Consider the following 20,177-nt stretch of genomic DNA (forward strand, 5'->3'; position numbering starts at 1 on the left):
TTCAAATGACCAGGGCTAGATAATTCTATTGACCAACTTAATGTCTTTGACTCAATCTACCGGATCTTCAGTCAACTCAAACGCTTCCAAAGAGGACCCTGTAGGATGACCCAATTCAACACCCATTCTCAGCAGGGAGTAATTTCAGAAGATGAGATCATGACCCCATACCTCACAGGACTTTGGATTTCATTTGCTTGGGAGGGAACTGGAACTGGTTGTTCAATGGACCCCAAACTACTCAATGCTTGATTGAGTTCCCTGTAAGGAATTCATTGATTCTATGAAGGGGAGAGGTTATATCAGATTAATGCTACTCCCCTGCTACAATAGTATTTGGGACTCAGAATGGGGGATATTGGGTTAAGATTTGGGTTGATATTATTGAGAAAGATACTCCACAAACAATTCAGTTTGGTGCTTGCCAAATTACAAAATTATAGAGGCTTGACTAGTCATAAACAAATAGTTATAATAAGTATTTGTGTCTTGATAGAGAAAGAGAATTTTATGGAACTGCCATCCAATTTGGGATAATATTTAGTTTACTACAAGGACCGGACATTTAGAAAATGCAGATTAAAGAGTAAGTTATATAATAGATATAGATCTCTTAGGAAGATTTGGAATCATGTTAAGGACTTAATTGGTGTCCAAGGCAATGGACACCAATGCCTGGGAAGAAATGGTAAAGCACTCTGTAAAGAGTCTGAACAAAAAGCAATTTCTGTTTGTTATGGGTAGCCCCATACCCAGATAGTACCATTCCCTTTTAGGTATAGAAAAATGTGAGAGGGAATTCCTCCTGTTCCCAAAATAACATTCCTGGGGAGAACTGCAATGTTTTCCCTTCAGTGAGAGAATGAACTGGCTATAATATCTCTTAGATCTGGTGATCAATTTGCTTCTCAAGGCAGGATTAAAGAATCCAAAATCTAGGGACTGTTATGGCATGTTGTTGGCGTGTTATGTCTTGCCTTCTAGGGCCCCCAAGTAGGGGTGACAAAACGTACCATGCTTTCTAGAGCCTCTACACCGGGGTGATTTAAATATACCTTCCAGGGTATGAGGCAGGACTCCTGAAGATGGTGGGGAAAATGAGTCCATTTATTTCAAGGACTTACCCCTTTTTATAATGTAACAAAAACATTGCGCACATGGCATCACATAAACAACTTGCTATTGTATGTAGTTTGCTACCTGGTATCATTCTTCCACCTAGTATCACTCTGCTTCTATCTCAATACAGGTTGTCACCACCCCCTGACTTCTCAGGAAGGCAAAGAGCCCTTAGGGAAGATGGGGAGCTGAACCAGACATTGTTAGCAGGTTCTCTCTCTGGGCTGAAGAGTCTTATACCTTAGCCAGAGTTTCCCCACCTGAGGGTAACTGTGGCAATTTCTCGGGCATGAGCATACCCCAAGTAAAGCTTGGGTGATACTGTGGAGGATTCTGCTTTGTCTGGGAACTGAGTGGGCACTTGTGCACCAACCCAATTGGTTATTTCTTTTACCCTGCCATTGGGAAAAAAGTAAGAGAATTAGGAAGAATTAAGTCAAAAATAGTAATTGATGAATTCAAGACTAGAAATTTAGTTCTGAATTTGGGTCATTCCTACTTTGGTGGGTAAATATTATTGGATAAGTTAAACCAGAGAGACAGCAAAAGGGAATAGAGAGTAGTTAGATGCCATTAGCAGAATGGCATGGGAAAATGGAATAACTCTAGAAAGATTATTGGCAAAAAGGAGGAAACGTTACAATTAAAAGTAGTTTTACTAGTACAGTCCTGTCGGAATGATTAGCAGAGAATTCAGGAATTATCTGTGTAGGGGTTAAAAAAGTTAAGAGGGATGTAAAAAAGTATTGGCCAAATTTTAGGGGTTATTATTAAACAAAATTATTAAAAAAAGAAAAGAAAAAAAAGGGAAATTGTGAGAAATGGATGAACATTTATTTGGTTTCCAAAGAAAATTAAACTGGAGAAATCAAATTTAAATTGGAAAATTGAAAAGGACATCAAAGAATAATCAAAGATGGAGATATATCCTCCCCTTTCTAGAATGTAAGCTCCTTGGGAGCAATGACTAACTGTAATTAAGAGGTGCAGATTTATGTCTTATGACTTCTGTTAAAATCCAATTAATGAGGAATTAGGGGAGGGATCTGTGTTTCAGAATAAGAAATAAAATGCTGCCTTTGGAGTTTCAAAGGTATGATTACTGACCTAGGCACCCATTCTTGTAAGAATGTAAAATAGGGACAACTAGGAGGTACAGTGGATAGAGCACCAGCCCTGAAGTCAGGTGGACCCGAGTACAAATCTAGCCTCAGAAAAAGTAAAATTAACTTTTCCTGTAATCATCAGGGAATCAATGGAGTTCTTCATAAGTTATTTTGTTTCTTACAATGTCCTAAAGGTATTAAAAGAAAACAATGATCCATAGGTACAAAAATATTTGCAGCAGCCCTTTTTGTGGTGACAAGGAACTGAAAACTAATCATTTGGGGAATTTGAACAAACTATGCAATAAGAATGCAATGGAGTAATGGTGTGCTATAAAAATGATGAAAAGGAATGGTTTCAGACAAATTAAGGAAGACAAACAGCAGAAGCAATTAAGTGGTATAGTGGACAGAGTACTGGCCTTGGAGTCAAGAAGATAACACTCAAAATCTGGGTTCTGTCACTTTTGGTGGGACTCTAGACAAGTCATAACCCCCATTTGCCTCAGTTCCTCATCTGTAAAAGGGGATACACTGAAGAAAAGGATAAATGATTCCAATGTATTTGCCATGAAAACCCCACGAAAATTTTAAATGGCCCTTTGAGATCCTACTGCAGTATTTCAATAACAAGAAAGTTAAAAGAACAAATTAGTACCTCCCTAATACATTCAAAACATGGAGTAGCCCTCATGAGCAATAAAACAATGAGAAAAGTAGTATTGTAGTATAATCTCAAAAATGACAAGATGATATCTATTCAAATCCATGCAAATCACTCAATATCACAATATTACAAGTCTAAGCTCCAATCAATCATTGATGCCAAAGAGGACAAAGTTGATTAGTTCTATGAACTATGAAACAAGACCTTTCTCAAATGATATATATTTTTTTTAAATTATCACCTTTATCAGAGGATTAGAATGCTAAAAGTAGGAAATCAAAAAATAACTGGAATAACACGAAAGATGAAGAGCAGGGCAGAGACTTTTTTGTCAAGGTTACTCAATGGCCATGGCAAACCCTGTTTTTCAACACTTCAAAAGGTGATTTTATACATGGATATCACCAGATGGTCAATATGGAAATCAGATTTATCATATCTTTGCAACCAAAGATGGAAAAGCTATATATAGTCAGTTAAAACAAGACCTGAATCTGACTGGGGTTCAGATCACAAGTTTCTTATTGCAAAATCCAGACTTAAATTGAAAAAACTGGGGAAACTAACTGACCCATATAGATAGGACCTAAATAACATCCCTTTATGAACATGAAGTAGAAGTAATGAATATATTTAATAGATTAGACCAGGTAGACAGAGAGCCTGAAGAACTATAGACCAAGTTTCACAATATTGTGCAGGAGGTAACAACAAAAAACATTCCAATGAAAAATAAAGCAAAATGGCTGATAAGCCTTTATAAATAATTGAGGAAAAAAATGAAAGGTAAAGAGAAAGATATACCCAACCGAAAACATTATTTCAGAAAATAGTAAAGATAGATAAGTTTTTCTTAAATGGACAATGCAAAGAAATAGAAGAAATAATAGAATAGAAAAGACAGATTCCCTTCAACAAAATTATCAATATTAAGGGAAAGATTCATACAAAAATGGGCATGATAAAAGACAAAACTAGCAGGGTCTTACTACAAGTGAAAGTGATTAAGAAGAGAAGGTAAATATATACTGAAAATATATTTTCATCCCTGATAACCACAATGGTGTGATTACTGATCAAGATCCAGACATCATGGAGAATGAAATCAAAAGTGGGCATTAGGAAGCAATGCTAACAATAAGGCTAGATGACATGATGAAATTTCAACTGAGGTATTTAAAATTCTAAAAAATAATAAAAATAAAAATGGTACTGTAAAAAGTACTGCACTCAATATGCAAGCAGATTTGGAAAACATCATTTAAATTCCAATCCTAAAAAAAGGATAATTCCAAAAAATGTTCAAACCACTAAACAACTGCATTCATTTTACATGCCAACAAGATTATACTTAAAATTGTTGCAAACTGGACTTCTGCAATATTTGTACTGAGAATTACCAGAAGGGAAGGTTGATTTTCAAAGAGGAACTAGAGACAAAATTGCCAATCTTCACTGGATTATAGAGAAATCAAGAGAGTTCCAGAAAAAAAAAAAATCTACTTCTGTTTTGACTATATGGATCACAACAAAATGGGGCAAGTTCTCAAAGAAATGGGGGTATCAAATTATCTTATTTCTTGGGATACTTGTATTCAGACTAAGAATTCTTATTAGAGTTAGAACTGAACATGGAAGTACTATTTAATTTAAGGCTGGAAAAGAACTATATATTATCAACTTATTTACTTAACTAAAATAAAAGTGCCAGCTTGGTAAACAAAAAGCCAGAATTAAGGAGAAATATCAACAATTTCAGATATGGAGACAAAGACCACTCCAATGGCAGAAAGAGAAGAACTAAGAACTTCTTGATGAAGGTGAAAAATTAGGGTGTAAAAGCTAGCTTGAAGCTTCACATAAAAAACAAAACAAAACAAAAAAAAATCCACCAACCATAAAATCATGTTAAGTGGTCCCATCACTTCTTGAAAAAGAGAGGGGAAAAAAAGTGAAAACAAAAGAATACTGAAAGTGCAGCTGAATTTAAATATTTTGGCCACATTATGTTAAAACAGGACTCATTGGGAAAGTTCTTCATTGTTGGGAAAGGTTGAAGGCAAAAGGATAAAATGAATAGTGTCATTGAAGCAACAAATATGAGCTTGGACAGGTCAGGAAATAAAAAGTATAGAAGGAGCCTATGATCTATGGAAGGAGGGGAAGTGTCAGAAAGAATCCTACATGACTGAACTGTCAACAACAATAATAAATATTCAAAAAAATCCATCAACAGCAATGATCCAAGTAGCAGTGAGAAATCCTTAGAAAGGAGGAAAAAAAACAAGAAAGGATCCTCCTGCCCTATCCCAGAGTCATTATGTAATTCCTTTTATTTTAAATAACTATTCTTCTATTCCTTCAAGATAGGAAATCCAGAAGTTGCTAGGAAAAACTTAAACAGAAAATAAACTCTTTCCTTTCTCAGAGGTAAATAAGTATAAGGGGAATTTTCTTATGAATCAAGAGGAAATTGAGGGCATACACATATAACTAATCTCAACCCACCTAAGAATATTATTTATAATTTGGAACACAAAATTTTTCAAGAGTAAATGTTCAAAATTACTTTTGCATGTATTTTGAAAAATAAAAAGTTATTATAAAAAAATCAAATAAAGCATGTTTCTCATAAAGAAGCCATTCTAATCAAAGAAAAGGAAAGCATAGGGAAAAAAGTCATAAAATAGGTTATGAAGTAACAAAAGGAATTAATTATTTTGCCAAGCAGAAAAAACTAGTTATACTGACCTCTCTTTGAGAAAAAATTCACCCTATTCACTATTTTTTAAGTTGTATGTTTGGGGAAGAAAAGAACAGACTGGTATTACACAAGTGATGAGAAAGCTAACATGAACCAGTTAATCCTCCTTAGAAAGAGGATTTTACAGTAAAAACTCATGACTGGACATAACACTGATCATCTTTAGGAAGAAAAATATATTTCATAGAACTAGAAATATAATTGATGAGTTCTCTAATTCTTCCTTCAAGTTATGAAAGTTGCTACTTAGTGATCCAATGTAATCATTCTTTTTTTTTTTAAACTGATCTATTACATTTTGTTTTCATTGATACACACACACACACACACAGACTGAGGTAATCTCAATTCACACTGTGAGTCAACAGCTGCATCATAGCAATGAACCTGATTAACTACAAATGTTCATCTGAACCATCAACTAGGCACTTTTCTATTTCCACTAATTTCTATATGATAAAGGACTTCCATTTAACACTGGAGTTATCTTTTCCCACCATCACATCATGAAGTTGGTTTATAATCTGAATTTTTCCATTTTGCTCTTCTATTAAATTCTAAATCTTCTAGTTTTTCCCCCCCTAAAGAGCTACTTCAATGAAAGTAAAATATACTAAACAATGATTTCAGTAAGACCATGCCAACAAGTTCTATTATCTTCTCTGTAACCTCTGGCTCATTTATCAATCTGAAGAAGTGTAAATGGCTTTTCAAAAGTCTCCTGACAAAGACTTGAAGCAGAAGTGGAAAATGTAGAAGCTGAGGACTCTATCATTCTACTTACCTATTTACAAGTGAAGCAGAGACAAATTGACATAAGGTTGCAGAAGTCAAAGCTGGTTTCCACCCAGAATCACAATCGAAAACAAGGACACAGATTTCCACCTGGCTGATTTCTTTTTTGTTCCCTCCCCTTCCCCCCCAGACAATGGTTAAGTGACTTGCCTAGGATCACACTGCTAGGAAGTATTAATTGTCTGAGTTGATCGATTTCTTAACAATTTAGGAAACATCTTTACTTTCTCTCAAATGACTTGTAATACATATTCATCTGATACATTAATTTCAACAACTTATTGTGAGAAAAAGTCCACTGAGCCTCATCACCTGCCAGAATTGTGGAGGGTTCTCCCCACTCCCAAGAGTTAGTTGTCAGGTCACAGAACAAAAAGCTGTACCTCCATTACTAGGTACAATGGAGAAACAGGAAAGGCTTCTTGTAAAAGGTGTTTTGCTGGCACCTGAAGGACTCTAGTGAAACCAGAGGTGGAAAGGAGGGAGAACATTGCATGAATGGGAGATAGAATTAAAATGTCTCAAGCATGAAGATAGAATTTTTTGTGGAAGAACAGCAAGGGAAGGTAGTGTTACTGAAGAGTACATAGGGGAGAGTAAGGGAGTGGTATAGGTCATAAGTGCGCTCTGAAGACCAAAATGACATCACTATGTTAGAGTCAACTTATAAAGTTCTTTCTAAACACTCTTTCAATAAACTTCCTTCTGGAAAGCAACTTCATTCACACACTTAAAATGATATTTCTCCGTTCATGAAAAAGACTAGTTTTCTTTTTCTCACCACTACCTCCTGCAGAGGCAATAGAAACTCAATCCTTAGTTGGTAGTGATTTTGTGCTGATGGAAAATTGACTTTTAGGGAAATACTTAGGGTTGCTTTCCTACTCTGGGCTCCCCAAAAGTTATTTATTTTTAATTATTTTAACGGATCAATGAAGTTACTTCCTCAAACTGATGATATACATATGAGATTATATACCCCCATACAAATATGAACAAGTAACCTAAAATATTTTCATATGGTTACATAGATTAATAATTTTAGTTTCAGCTACAGTCAATTTGTGGATCCTATAGATGCCTCTTAAGAATCAAGATGGATTGATAGCTTCTTCTTATGGTAATAGCTCATCCCCAATAATATAATTGCTCAGGTTAATATAGGACTTTAAGGTTTGCAAATGACTTCAAAATATTAATACGGCAATCAATTCCTAACAGGAGGAAGAAGGGGAAGAAGTGAAACAAGAGAAGCAACAAGAACAAAATATTAATACTCTAAGGCATACATGTCGTCTTAAGGTTTGCAAACTACTTTACCAATACTCTACGATTTTATCCTCACAACAACCTAGAGGGAAGGTACTATGATTATCCATATTTTACATATGAGAAAATTAAATGAGAATTTGAATTCACTCTTCCTCACTCAAGATTCATGGCTCTATGCACTGTATCTCCTAGCTAAGACAGTCCTTCCTAGGATAGGCATGTTTTAAATTATGCTCATACTGAATACTGACCTGTGAATCTCCCAAAAGTGTGAACTAATGTGTGTGAGCTAATGTGTGAAATCTCAAAGGTGCAAACCCAAGCATACAAGCTTTGCTTCCATCAATTCCAGTGAGTCAACACCTTGTTTCAAGTTCTGGCCCACAATATACAACTATGGTGTGACCTGGATGAGAATCCAACAAATGAGACCAAGACGTAAAACAGAAGAACCAGAAAAGAGAAATGTCATGAAAACCAAGAGAGAAAAAAAAAGTATCAAGGAGCAGGTGATTAATAGTATTAAAAATTGCAAACAAGTCAAGATCAGGGTTAAGAAAAGGCCACTAGATTTGACAAGTAAGAGACCACTTCAGTTGAGCAATGAGTTCAAAAGTCAAATTGAAAGGAGTTAAGAACAAAGTGAAAGAAAAGCAAATAGAGGCATCTGTTAAAGATGATCTTCTCAAAGAGTTTAGCCACAAAAGGGAAGAGAAAGATGGGGCTATAACTAGTAGAGATGGAAAGATCAAGTAAGAGTTTTTTGAGGATAGATGAGACATGGGTATGTTTGTAAGAGATGCAACCAATAGATAAGTAAAAGAACAGAGATAAATAAAGGGGAAAATCTGGTGGAGAAGGATCAGAATGGAATCACTTACACCAAGAGAATAGCTACCTCTTCATGTGAGACAGTGGAAAAGGAAGAGATAGCAATAGAATGCATCTAAGGTATATGAGATGAGGAAGAAGAAAGAAGTAACTTGGTAAAAATCCTCAATGTTTTCAATGATACATGAGGATAGATTCTCAGTTGAGGGTGAAGGAGGATGATCTGTGAAAGATTTAAGGAAGAAGGAAGGGGGTTTAGGAAAATTAAGTGGGATAGTGAATTGATTAGGGAGATACAAAAGGCTTACTTTATTTTAGTAAAAGTACAGTTCAGATTATATTACACAAATTTGTCATTAAGAAGTATGAATGATTATGATTAAGTTCTAAGCTATATATTGATACACAACCCAAATAATGTATATGACCATATCTGTGTTCACAATGCCAAAAAATGCTAGAGGTGGAAAGAATTTAGTCCAACTCCTTTTTTTCCTATAGATGGAGAAACTGAAGCCCAGAACTTGTTCATAGCCATATTTACTATCATACCAGAACTAGATTATTATTATTTCTACCTCATCATCAAAAGCCTTCTCACTACTTTAGCATGACCTTTATTAGTACTATGTTACTAAGATAGATAAAATATTCCAGCAACCTTCAAACAAAATCTTCCACTGAAAAATAAAGAGCGACCAGGTATAAAACTTTTGCCAATACATAACAATAGGGCTTTCTTTCTAAAGGTCATCAGTTTTGTAAAGCTCTATGGATCAGATGACAATTATTAGTATGTTAACTGAAAATGGTGCTGTTCAGTGATGTGTAACTTTTGTTTCAACAAATGGAAAACTAGATAAATATACTTTCAGTGAATAATATCTGTTGTGTCCTAAATGCTTCAAATTTACAAAGTAGTTTGATACTATAAACAGTTCAACTTTAAATAAAACATTATATATAATAAAAAAGTATAGAAATTTCCACCACCAATATGTCAGCATCTTATTTGTAACTTATAGACTTAGAAAGTTGACTCAAACACTAAAAGGTTAAGCGACTTGCCTGTAGCCATATAACTATATATGACAGAAAAGATTTGGTCTCAATTATTTCTGATTACACTTATCAATTCATTATTCCAATCTTTTGTCAACAGCATTACTTCAAAAAGTAAAACAAGAAAGCTAACTTAAAACAAGAAAGCTAACTTAAATGATGACAATCACTCCCAATTCTGACTAGAATCCTTCCAGTATACTTTCTGAACACATTAGTATTGCTATAGTGCCAGAACTATAATTCTGTTCTACTTCATAATGAAGCACAGTATAATACTTAAATAAAAGTAAAGTGCAAAGAACAGTTCTAAGACTTCTACATATCATCCAGGAATGATTAAGTTATGTTTACTATAGATTAAGAAAATAGAAAAGTATGATGCTTTGATCAGAGAAAAAGCAAAAAGAGGTGCAGGAGAAGAAGGAAAGATCTAATTCATTTATTAATATAACTATTTGTAGGATACAGAAGGGCAATTATAACTCCTACCAGATAACCAGTCACAAATGATCCCAGCATCACCAGCATTTGTAACTAAAAGTGTTCAACATTCTTACATAAAGTGTAAAGACATATACATTCTCAAAATCTTCTCATTGTCAAAACACAAAATCCAAAAATCTTCTATCTTAGAAAGTGGAAAAATGTTATACATTTTAATTGAGAAAGAGGATCCTATTCATGAAATTAATGTCCTTGTGGTTTTTTAATATGACCAAGAAAAAAACTTTAAAACCAAGGTACTAGATGGTGTGGTGGACAGATCCTGAAGTAAGGAGGAACTGAATTCAAACTCGGCCTCAGTCATTTATTAGCTGTCAGAACTTGGACAAGTCACTTAATTCAATTGCCCCCTTCTACCGCCCCGCCCCCCAATCAAAAACAAAAAGAAAACATTGTATTTTTCAAAATTTAAACATAAGTATGATCAACTTCATGAAATTTCACCTATCCTACCTCTAAACCATTTGAAATACAACCAAATCTAGAGTATATTCCAAATTGTGCCTTTAGGATGATTTAATTCTATATTGAAAAGCAGTGAAATATACAGGAAAAAAAATTTACTTTACTTTTAAATCTATAAAATTTACTACAACAGTCAAGAAAATCTCTGACCATATCCAAACATTCAGTTTTATTTTGCATAGTAAACAGACAAAATGCATTACAAAACTCTATAGGAGAAAGCTTAAAATAGTAAAACTCTGTGATGACACAAAGGGAAATAAGTTTGATGACAAAAAAGTCTTGTCAGAAGGCACCAATATGGATGCACAAGGAAATCAACAATCAATTTAGATTTTTTAAAGTGATATTGCACGAGACAACAGCAGATACAGAAAGTGAATATGAAAGTACCATAGTACTATTAAAAAATTAACACTGCAGCATGATAAATGTGGAAATACGTTTAGAAGAATTGCACATGTTTACTTATATTGGATTACCTGCTGCCTGGAAAGGGAAGGGAGGGAGAAAAATTTGGAACACTAGGTTTTGCAGGGGCGAATATGGAAAACTATCTTTGCATGTATTTTTAAAATAAAAAAATAGCATTGACATAAAAAAATAACTACAAAGAATTGATACTCCAAATAAATAATTAGATAAGAGAAAACCTACCTTCCCTAGAGAAATTTAAGTCCCTAGGTCTAGATGAGTAAAATATCCAGTAATGAAAAAAAATGGGAAGATTTTATTTCTTAGCCACTGCTAATGATATGTGAAAGACTGTGGAGAATGGGGAAGAATACCAAGAATGGAGAAGAAAAAAATCCCAATTTTCAAATAAGGAAAGATGTTCTATAACTTTAATTTCTGAAAAATTTTTAGAATGCACCATTAGAGAAAAATGATTAAGTGAACATTTAGAAAAGGAAAAAATAATTTCAAAGAGGACATATGATTTTATTAATAATAGGTCATGCCATACTAATTTTTTTTATATTTCTACTAAATTGGTAGTTTCACTTTTGAAGAAGTATTTTTTAAAAGTATCTCATTCTATTCATATGGAAAAGATGGAAAAATGCTCTAAATGATAACAGAATTAGATGGTTTCTGAATGAGAGTTATAACTTAAACTAGTAGATGGCTACTGATATTTACCAACTCCAAAGTCGTGTAGTTCTGTGAAAAGTTCAAAGGGATATTTTGTATACTGGGAAAGTTTGGAGTGTTTGGCCCTGCTTAAACTTTCCCAAAGGAGGCCAAGAATCATCTCACAATAACATTATATAAATCCACTATATTATCTCTTTGAGTTCACATATACTTCCTTTCCCTGAAAAGATGATATTGGAAAATCTTGCTTATTACAGGAGAGTAATGGAGCCAGGATTACAACCAAAAATCAGCTACCCAACAAAACTGAGTATAAATCTTTAGGAAAAAGATAGAAATTCAATAGAGAATTTTCAAGCATTCATGATTATAAAAAACAAACAAAAAAAAAAAATCAGAGACAAATAGAAAATCTGATTTTCAAATATTGACCGTCAAGAGAAGCATAAGGAGGTAACCAAGAACAGGATATCATAAAGAACTTAATAAGATTAATCTGTTTACAATCTTGCATGGGAGGATGATATTTGTAACCTATAAGAACTTCCTCATTATTATAGCAGTTAGAAGGAGCACATATAGACACAGGGCATAGGTGTCAGTTGAATATGAAAGGAAACTATCTGAAAAATTAAAATTAAGGGGCAAGAGAGGAATTATTATTGTTCTATTGTACTATGGAAAATGATTAGCAGGATGCTCTCAGAAAAACCTAGAAAAGTTCTCCACGAATTCAAGCAAAGTGAAATGTACTATGTACAAAGCAATAGCAATATTATGGGATGATCAGCTGTGAATGACTTTGCTAGTCTCAGCAATATAATGATCTGAGACTACTTTGAAGGACTTATGTAAATGTAACTATGCTCAGAGAAAAACTGTGAATACAGACTGAAAGATATATATTTATTTAAATTTGTTTTCCTTAGAGGGGCAATGTTTTCTTTCACAACTTTCATGCAAATAATTTTGCATAACTTCACATGTGCACTCTTAATGGGGGGCGGGGGGGGGGGGGGGAGGGGGGGGGGTGAAGGTGGGGAAGAAGGGAGAGAATTTGGAACTCAAAAGTTTTAAAAACAAATATAAAAAACTGTTTTACATGTAACTAGGGAAAATAAAAACATTTTTTAAAAAAGAAATTTATTTGTTTTCCCACTCTATAATACAATTCACACTGCATATATTCAATCCAAAGCAAGAATGAATGCTTCCACATTATCAGAATGTGATCTGATAAAGGTTTTAAAAACTTTTGAGATAAACATATGAAGCAATCAAAACAAAAATGTCACCTGGAACAAGTTATTTTCCCGGTGCCTGAAGTGTGTCATTTCTCAAGTAATTCTAAGGAAGGCCTGCTTGCTTAGAGGATATGGAGTTCTTGATAACAATCTCCCCGAGGTGAGTCTAAATTCTAAACTCTTTATGAAAAGATTCCATAAATAATCACCAATTTTTTATTTCTGCTTGATCTGAACTAAGTAGTTATTGCATACAGAACCACAAGAGGAAAAGACATTAATATCGATGCCCAAAATAATTTTTATTGCCTGTAAAGGACTTGGTGTTATTGTGAATTAAATAATAACAATCTTACTCTAGTCTTCCTTCCTTCTAGCAGCTCAATGTTTATTTTAACATCAGGTAACTTAAGAATACTTCCTACACTACTCTGGTCAAAAATAAAATAAACTTATAGGGAATCTTTTTGACACCTAGATCATCCCTTAATTGTATCTGACATGAAATTTTGCTGTAGATTAATAACCCTGTAGCTCTGGCCTTTGCTCATTTTTTATAAAAAAAAAATTTTAAGTTATCATCATAAGTTTAAAGTTTAAGTTTAATGATAATCATTTAAGTTTAATCTTAAAATCTTTTTAAGTTATTATGCCAGAGATTAATGGGAAAGCCAGTATGAGGTCATATTATGCCATTCTAGCTTATTGCTGTGACGATGAGGTTTAAAAAAGAAAGAAAGAAATAGGAGTGTTAAGATCATCATACATGAATAGGAAAACAGTAGACTAGGAGTCAGAACCCCTGTGGTTTATTAGTTCAAGGTCTGTCATTTGTTTATAGGTTTATATAAGTTCTATATACTCTCAAAGACTAAGTTTACTCATTTATAAATGTAGTAAATACCTATTAAACTTTATAAATTCATTAAAGTAACATTGGCACATTTTTGATACTAGCTTCTTGAAAGTACATCTTTATAAAGTCTAGCATATTTGATTTCTGCAGTGTAGGTACTTAAAACACACTGAATTAAACTATGAGTCCTTGGCTCAGGATTGGATTTTTGTTGTCTTACCAATTTATTAAAACTTAATTACTGGGAAAATATAATTAAACTATTATAAAAAGTCTCAATTTACAAAATACTCCTATGCTTTCTAAGCAATTCTGAATTATATTCATGGATTTTTGCAACAAAAAATAAACTCTTTCTTCTTGATTTACTCAAGAAAATTACTAGTGTCATGACAGTAAAGTAGAACTTCAGGAACCCCTTCTGTTGGAATCCTAGTGTCAACTCAACTTGAAACAAGGTGAAAACTCAAAGGTAATGTCAGGGTCCTGGTGTTAACTCAATAGAATTGATACAGTGCTTGTTGGTTCACACCTTAGAGTGAATCCTTGCAGAGTTGAGTTGACACTAGGATTCCAACACCTTCTAAGAATGATGTTTGTGGTCTACACTCTTAATGGAAGGAAACGCTAAATTTCAGTAAACATTATAGTAAAAATAAAGATGTACAAATTTTCCCCATTAACATTTATGGACCTCTTGAAATCTATCTAAAAACTCTGGGTGTATAATTAATTCTAAATTAAGCTGAAAACTGTCTTGACTTTAAGAAAGCTTAATGCACAAAAGAGCCACACATATAAATATAATCACTAGATCTTTATAGATTGTTAGATCTTGAAATTATAAGTGTTTTATACCTTAAGAATTTTCCATACTATTCTTCAAGAATTTTATTACATTAGCATACAAAATAATTTCACTTAGAATCTTATGGGTTCATCATGTTTACTATTTTAAAAAAATATGGAAAAATCTTATTCTGAATTTCTAATCTAATTAAAATGTCCATTTAATATGTAGGAGATGTCAACAGGAGGCCTCAGTTTTATGCAACAATCATGTACTAGTACAATCTCTATTGCAGAGACCAAAAGACTACTGTATTACTACCGTCTATTTTTTTAAAAATCACTTTCAGTCATTTTCTTGTTAGTGACATAAGCAGAATTATGTGAAAATGATGAATGATTGATTTTATTAACAAAGAAGGGGAGAGTAATGGGTACTAAGCTCTCTAAAAGAAATTCTGTTGATGATGGTGGTAGTTAATATTTATATAATGCTTTAACTTTAAAAGAGCATTATCCATACATTTTCATTTTTCTTCTCATAATAATCTTATAAAGTGCTGTTTTCACCTTTTACAGATGAGGAAACTTAACTGTGAAAATATTAAATAACAGCTGTGGCTAGCATGTGACAAAAACATAATTCAAATCCAAGTAACTCTGGACTTTTTATGTTCAGCACACTTTGAACTATAATAATTTACCTCTGAAGCATATCCCAATATTCCCAATTAACAGGACTTTTTTTTTCTTTATTAAACCTTTTTATTTTTCAAAACATATGCATGGATAATTCTTCAATCCTTACAAAATCTTTTGTTCTAATTTTCCCTTCCTTTCCCCACTCCTTCCCCTAGATGGCAAGTAGTACAATATTTTTAAAATGGTATAACTATATAACAGGACTTTTTAAAAAAATGAAATACTAAAACATATCAAGCAAAACTTTCTACACACTGAAGATTTTCCAGAGTTTTCTCTTGAGTTAACAGTGTCAGATTCCTGATTAAGTACAGCATAAAAAAAGTTTAGATAGATATAAAAATACAGCATCTTGGTGAGAAAACCAAATTCTTTCTTAAATTCACAAATCAAACTTAAAACTGATGATCTCTTATTCAACAGTGAATTTCATTTATAATTTGTCTTGAAAGTGCACTCTAAATGAGAAATCTTCAATATAGGTAACATTCATGACAGTGCACAATTCTTATCCAAACTAGAAGATCTGTCATTCACAAAGTAGAGAAAAAGCATAACTGAGAAAAAATTTATTTTGTAACTTTTGACATTCATCTGAAAATATGAACCTAAATATCAATTTATCTAAAGCGGTAGTTTCCAAAGTTTTGAGTATGACCATTTTTCTAAAGTAAAAAAATATGAACATCACCACCACCCTAGATGATAGTAGTTATACTATCCACATTCACTGAGGGAGAAAAGAAAAGAGTGGCAAAAAGTTAATATGAATTCAATAATGCTTTTTATATTGATTTGAATTTTATTAATCACATCAGTATTTATATAGATATAGGTATCTATATATTTGAAATTTAGAATCATATTTATGTATAAGATGTATTATTTATTAAGTGGGGAGAAGGCAAGTTTACTTAACTGAAGAATTTACAAACTCCTTGCAATAACCCAAAGGCTTGGGAAAAATTCCCAAAGGTTGGGAATCAGTACACTAAAGTAAATGAGATACACAAATAAACCACATTGATCTGAATGCCATTGTGTGATAATCCAAATCTGTCACAAGCCAAAAAAGCATCTTTGTACACAATAGCATTTTCTTAAACAGCAACTGATCAAACCGTAATAATGCCAATTTTTAAGGGTTATACACAATTTTTTTCAGAAAATTTCTTTTAAATATTTAATACCTGACATTCCAACTTCATAAAAATCTCAATATCAGAAAAGTATTTATTGTTGTCTTGTATCAGTACTATATGCCTACAAAACTGTTTAAATATAAACAAAAAGGCATATATATTCATATAAACAGGCATACAAAATGAAATACTCAGTAGACTTTTATTGAACTCCTAAAGAAATTTAGTACCCAGAAAAAAATTGTGCAATCCCAAACTATAACTCTTCTCCAATAAAATTCACCAACTTGCAATTGGTGGTTGTGTTTTAAATTGTGTAACAAAAGAACATAAAGAAGTTACATGAAAAGTCAGACAATGAAAAAAAAACTTCAGAGCTTCCATTAGTCATCAAAAATATCTTTTAAGTCATTAAGTCATTAATATTTAACATTATTTTGACCTTGACTTTTCAGCAGTGATTCTGAACCTCTCCAAAATTCCCTTACCCAGCCTATCAGCATTTGATTTTATATATCTTCTAAGAAGGATATATAATACAAAACTAAAATTTTATTTTGAAGGGTTATTTTTTTGGAGGGGGGGAGAGAAGGAGAGCTGTGGACAGTTTTTTTGTTTTGCTTCTAAATTCTAAAAAATTTAGAAAATTTGCTTCTAAATTCTAAAAAATTTAGAAAAATTCTAAAACGAATTTTTCCACACACTCAAGTGTAGAAACATTAGTATTAGGCAAAAGCAGGGTAGAAAATTAGTTTTCTCAGAATTTCAAATGTCTAAAAAGATTGAAGATCTTTAATCTTTCAAATTCTTTATTTTTAAATATTGTACTTTGTGAAGGGACTGTAACTTTCCTGAGATATGTGTGAAAAGAAAAAAGGAATGCAAGTATTCTGTGTAATCAACAATAAGAAAATCATCCCTGTCTTCGAATGCAAAATGTGAAATAATTTTCTTTGTAAAAATCAAATTTGACTTTAAAATTTTCAAAACACAGTTACAAAAGTTAAAATGAGTTAAAAGACCCAGCACCAGAAAGCAATTTTAAAATACGTAAACTGGGATTTAGCAATTCTACATTGCTGATGGTGTGATTTTTCTCAAGCACAGATCTGTCCATGTCACCTCCCTATTCAAAGAGCTCTATTCACTTCCTATTACCTCTAAGATCAGCTATGAAGTCTGCTTCTTGACTTTTAAACATATTTATATCCTGGCTTCTATCTCACCAGCTTTTTTACACCTTCTTCTGCCGCCACATACTCTCTCTGTCCAGTTACATAAGTCGACTTGTAATTTTCAGAACAAAACATTTAAGTCAGTACTCCATACTTTTTTGTATGGTTATCTCCTGTAACTAAAAGGGTCTGCTTTTTCACTTTCACCTTGAACACTGGGCTTTCTTCAAGATTCCGATCAAAAGCTATTTTCTGCAGATCTTTCCCAATACAGTAATGCCTCCTGAATTTTCAGATTACCTTTAGCTACCGTATGTACCTTTTATGAATCCAGTTATTTAATAATATCTCCACTGTAATATATGCTTCTGGGGACTGTTTTGTGCCTTTCATATAACTCTAGCACTAAGTACAGTGCCTGGTACCTCATAAGTGCTTGAGAAATATTGATTGACTAATTTCTTCTAATTTGTCCTTCATCTATTCCTTTTCCATTAAGACAAGCGATTATTAACTTGTCAACTTTTAAAATACCTATTTTTTAATAACTATTTCAACATGATTGGTTTCCTTTATAATCCTGTGTATTTAATTTTATGCATTTAAGAACTTTATTCTATTATGGAATATTACTGTTCTGTAAGAAATGACCAACAGGATGATTTCAGAAAGGCCTGGAGAGACTTTCACGAACTGATGCTGAGTGAAATGAGCAGGACCAGGAGATCATTATATACTTCAACAACAATACTATATGATGACCAGTTCTGATGGACCAGGCCATCCTCAGCAATGAGATCAACCAAATCATTTCCAATGGAGCAGTAACGAACTGAACCAGCTATGCCCAGAAAAAACTCTGGGAGATGACTAAAAACCATTACATTGAATTCCTAATCCCTATATTTATGCACACCTGCATTTTTGATTTCCTTCACAAGCTAATTGTACAATATTTCAGAGTCTGATTCTTTTTGTACAGCAAAATAACGTTTTGGTCATGTATACTTATTGTGTATCTAATTTATATTTTAATATATTTAACATCTACTGGTCATCCTGCCATCTAGGGGAGGGGGTGGGGGGGGTAAAAGGTGAAAAATTGGAACAAGAGGTTTGGCAATTGTTAAAAAAAAAAAAAAAAAAAAAAAAGAACTTTATTCTGATTATACAGGCTTCACCAAGCTGACACAAAAAAGATCAGATTAAAAAAGATCAAATAATCTTTGATAAATCTATAGCTCTATTCAGAACAAGTGGTCCTGTTGCCAGATCCTAAAGTAAAGGATAATAAAAATGAAAAGTGAGGTGATCATCAACATCTCCAAAAGGCCCATCACTTTTATACTACTCATTTCCATTTGCCTGAAGATGCGTCTATTTATGACAAATCTCATTCACATCTAAGCAAACAGGCTATTTTTAATAGCCTATATAAAGCTAATTTAGAAATATACCAGAATTAGATCATCAGGCAATAACAAGAATGCTAACTCACTTGACATCAAAGTTACTAGAGATCTGAAAGATGAAAAACTACTGAGAAAAGAAAAATCTCTCATGAAAATGAGAAACTAGGGATAAGGGAATTTTTGAATGTTGCAAACAGTAAGTTTGGAGATAATGATAAGTAAGTACCTCTCCCATAGTATAATCTGGAATCTAATTGGTTTTACTGCTCCCAGCTCTTTGCCAGCTCATGTAATTCCCAATTTAGCAGCCATAAGGATCAGAGATTTAGAGCGGGCCAATCATCTCTTTTTCCACATGAGGAAAGTAAGGCACAAAGGTTAATTAAGTACTTTGCCTGAAGTTATACAAGTAGGAAGTTTGAGAAAAGATCTGAAATCAGGTCTTATCTACTATGCCTCTCAAAATTTAGAGGAAGACAAGGGAGAAAAAACAATGACGATCTGCTATCATCCCCGCAGGTGAATGGGTTGTTCAAGTTTGAATTCAGTAAGAGAACACCTCAGTTTAAAATATCTTGCCAAATTCTGACACAGACTTTTTTTTAATACAATCTTTCTTCTAGCTTTCTAATCTACCTCACTAGATCACTGATGTTCTTGACAGTACCGTGCAAAAAAAATGTTTTTTAAAAAAAACTTCATTTTAAGCAAAAGGAAAACAATTATTCTTGTTTGGTGGTCATTTTTTAAAGTTTAAAAAATTATATTTGGATATGATGTGTTTTGGGAAGAATGATGAAAACAATGCCCAACTGTCTACTTAAACTGGATTTATATGTATAAAAATGTTTTTCATTTTTAAAAAGTGTGTCAACTTTTGCTTTGAAATGTTAAAAACTCAAAGATAGCATCAAAGAAGGAATATATACTAATTACATGTCATTTACAAAATCCTTAAAAAAAAAAATATACATATATATATATATATTTAAAAGTTTTATACATCACATACTACCTTCCACCATTTGGGTGAAGAGGGGGAGGTGGAAATAGTCTCAATATCTAATACTACATTCTATTCCTAAACTTGTGTCAAGGTGTTGACACAATTGGATAGAGGAAAGTCTAATTTGAAAACAATCTCTCTATTGAGCTTGATTAAATAGCCTGT

At 32.8% G+C, this 20,177-nt stretch overlaps 1 protein-coding gene across 6 annotated transcripts in view; it reads right to left on the reverse strand.

Moving 5' to 3' along the window:
• The window catches only part of MAP2K4 (mitogen-activated protein kinase kinase 4), a 174,847-nt gene that overhangs the window by 126,427 nt on the left and 28,243 nt on the right, over nt 1-20,177 (reverse strand). The gene's annotated exons all lie outside the window — the stretch shown is intronic.

The sequence above is a fragment of the Sarcophilus harrisii genome, chromosome 4 (assembly GCF_902635505.1).
Source record: "Sarcophilus harrisii chromosome 4, mSarHar1.11, whole genome shotgun sequence".
Classification (NCBI taxonomy): Eukaryota; Metazoa; Chordata; class Mammalia; order Dasyuromorphia; family Dasyuridae; genus Sarcophilus; species Sarcophilus harrisii.